Consider the following 4,083-nt stretch of genomic DNA (forward strand, 5'->3'; position numbering starts at 1 on the left):
CAACAACAACAACTTATACAACAAACCAGAGAGGGGCGTGACCAGCAGGCTTATCGCATTGTTTCGGTGGTAGCTGCCGCCGGGTCTAATACCAGTCCTTGCCTGCACGACACACATCAACATCACAACAAACAACAACACATCAACAACTAACAATCACACAACAACAACAACGAACCAGAGAGAGAGGGACCAGACAGCTGTATGGCCTTTGTTCCTGGTAGCTGCCGGCCGGGTCTGCATCCCCAGGTCCTGCCTGGCACGACAACACACAACAACAACAACAACAACAACAACAACATACATCAACAACAACAATCAACAAAACAAACCAGAGAGGGAGCGGACTCAGCAGCTGTATTGGCACTTGTTCCTGGTAAATGCTTGCGCCGGGTCTCATCCAGGTTCCTGCTGCACGACCAACAACATACAAACATTCCATACAAACAAAAACCTAACATACACAACAACACAACAACAACAACATCAACAACAACAACAACAACAACACACAACGAATACACACAAATCAACAACAACAACAACATCAGAAGCAACAACAACACAAACAAAAAACACATCAACACAACATAACACACACACACATACAACAACAAGCACTATTCAACAACAACAACAACAACATCAACAACAACAACAACGAACAATAACAACAACAACGACAACAACAATCAACATCATACAACACAACATCAACAACCAACAACAGTCAACAACAAATCAACAACAACATCAAACAAATCAACATCAACAACATACAACACAACAACAACAACAACAACCAGAGAGGAGGACCAGCAGCTGTATGGCCCTTGTCCTGGTAGCTGCCCGTGTCTAATACCCAGCGTCCTGCCTGCACGACAACAAATCTAACATCAACCACAACAACAACAAGCAACAACAACAAACAACACACAAGCAACAACATCAACAACACACAACAACAACAACAAACAACAACATTCAACAACAACAACGCACAACAAACACAGAGAGGGAGGGACCGCAGCAGCTGTATCGGCCTTGCTCCTGGTAGCTGCGCGCCGTATTCATCCCAGGCGTCCTGCCTGCCGCACAACACCAACAACACAACAACAACATACAACAACAACAACACACAACAACAAACAACAACAACCAACAACAACAACCAGAGGGAGGGAGGGACCCAGCAGCCTGTATGGGCCTTGTCCTGCGTGCTGACCGCCGCTGTCTCATCCCCAGAGTGTCCTTGCCTGCACGACAACAACATCAACATCAACAACAACACACAACAACAACAACAACAACACAACAACATTCAACAACAACAATAACAACAAACAACATCAACAACAACAACACAACAACAACAACAACCAGAGAGGAGGGACCGCAGCTGTATGGCCTTGTCCTGGTAGCTGCCGCCGTGCTCTCATCCCCAGGTCCTGCCTGCACGACAACAATCAACAATATAACCATCACAACACACAACAATAACAACAACAAACACACAACACAACATACAACAGCAGAGGGAGGGACAGCAGCTGTATTGGCCTTAGTCCTGGTAGCTGCCGCGTGTCTCATCCCAGGTCCTAGCCTGCACGACACAACATCAACATCACAAACAACAACAACAACAACAAACACAACAACAAACAACAACACAACAACCAGAGAGGGAGGGACCTAGCAGCTGGTATGGGCTTGTCCTGGTAGCTTGCGCCGTGTCTCCATCCCCAGGTCCTGCCTGCACGACAACAACACAACAACAATCAAGCAATACACACAAACACGACAACAATCAACAACAATCAACAACAACCAGAGAGGGAGGCGCACAGCAGTGGTATGGCCTTGTCCTGGCTAAGCTGCCGCCGTGTCTATTCCAGTCTGCCTGCCCACGACAACAACAACAACATCAACTAACAACAACAACAACCAACAACAACAACGAACAACACACACAACCAGAGAGAGGAGGGACCAGCAAGCTGTTATGGCCTTGTCCTGTAGCTGCCGCCGCGGTCTCATCCCAGGTCCTGCCTGCACGACAAACACATCAACATCAACAACACAACACATCAACAACAACAACACAAACAACCAACAACAACAACAACAACAACCAAGAGAGAGAGGCGACCATAGCTGTGTATTGGCCTTGTCCTGTAGCTGCGCCGTAGTCTCATTCCAGGTCCTGCTGCACGACAAGCACATAACATTCAACACAACAACAACAACAACAATCAACAACAACAACAAAACAAAAACAACAACACACAACAACACCAGCAGAGGGAGGCGACCAGAGCTGTATGCGCTCTGTTCCTGGTTAGCTGCCGCTGGGTCTCATCCCATGGTCTTGCCTCACGACAAAAAATCAACACTCAACAACAACAATAACAACAACAACAACAACAACAACAACAACAACCAATACAACACAATCAACAACTCAACATCACAACAACAACAACACCAACATCCAACAACAACAGAGAGGAGGGACCAGCAGCGTATGGCTTGTCCTGGGTAGCTGCCGCCGTGTCTAATACCCAGGTCCTGCCTGCACGACAACAACAACAACAACAACAACAACAACAACAACAACAACAACAACAACAACAACCACCAGAGAGGGAGGGACCAGCAGCTGTATGGCCTTGTCCTGGTAGCTGCCGCCATGTCTAATACCCAGGTCCTGCCTGCACGACAACAACATCAACAACAACAACAACAACAACAACAATGGGTAAGACACACGAGGGCGGGAAGGAGAGAGGGAGGGAGGGAAGGAAGGGAGCACGCCAACAACAACAACTGTTAGTAAGGGGCTTAGTAAACAACTGCTACCAAACTGGAAATTGCGTTACCTTTCTTTTGCTTTCGGATGAAACTACGCTACAGATTTGAGTCGTTCGAGTATCGATTCACGCTTCAGGTATGGCCAAACGTATAGACAAGGTTTGCATCACAATACGTGATACACTGATACACCAACACATCTCCCCACCCTACTGTCACCCGTATGGGAGGATGCAGCACTCACAGTACAGTGTAGACGGTGTCCACTCGCAGCATCCTGTGGGAGACGTCCGTCTGCAGCATCAGCCCTCCTTCGTACTCCTCCACCGACGTCACGTAGCCCGGCCATATCTGAAGCCTGCAATCATGCATTGTCATGGTTCATACAGGACTTCAAATTTTTTCAAGGACTTTTCAATGACATTTTATCGGAAATTCAAGGACATTTTATCGGAATTCATACACAGAACAAAACATACCTGGATTAATTTAATAATAACCCCATTCTTAATCACTGTCACCTCTAAAACTTACCTGGATCACATTAATAAACCCTTCTAAACACTGTCACTTCTATAACATTGTGCACATTATTGATGGTACAAATTTTTTTTTATTACGAAGGATTTTTTTATCGGCAAGGATTATTTCTAAAAATTCAAGGACATTTTCATGAAATTCAAGGACTTTTCAAGCACAAAATCAACATTTACTAAATTCAAGTACTTTTCAATGACTCCCTTCAAATTCAAAGACTTTTCAAGGACTGTGCGAACCATGATTGTTTCTTAAATTGACTACATCAGGAATTTTCTATGGTGTAGGGGGGCCTATATTTATAAAAAAAGAAGAAGCCATTTTCTTACATTAAAAGTAAGTACTAACGGGACTAAATGTATCGTCAAATTCTTACCTGATAAGATTGTTTGTCAACTAGTTAAAAATCCAAAAAACCTGGGCTATTTGATATTATGATCCTGACATTAATTGCTTGCTATAGGAGTGTATGTTCACATCAAACAATATAGTAAAATAGGAAGTATAATGCAGCAATTTAACTATAACAAGTGCCGCGGAGCGACAGCGCTCATCTAACGTCTACTGCGGTGACTCTGTGGTGGAGTGGTGGGATTCTAGTAAACCCTGTTAGTCCCAAATGTGTTCACATACATGCCGAAACAGTAGAATGCACAGGGATGGTATCAGAAACCTTCTCAAAGGAATGTTTGTTGGAATCGTTATGAAAGTTGCCACGAGATGGCGCGTATGTTT

The sequence above is a fragment of the Priapulus caudatus genome, unplaced genomic scaffold, assembly GCF_000485595.1.
Source record: "Priapulus caudatus unplaced genomic scaffold, Priapulus_caudatus-5.0.1 Scaffold0, whole genome shotgun sequence".
Lineage (NCBI taxonomy): Eukaryota > Metazoa > Priapulida > Priapulimorpha > Priapulimorphida > Priapulidae > Priapulus > Priapulus caudatus.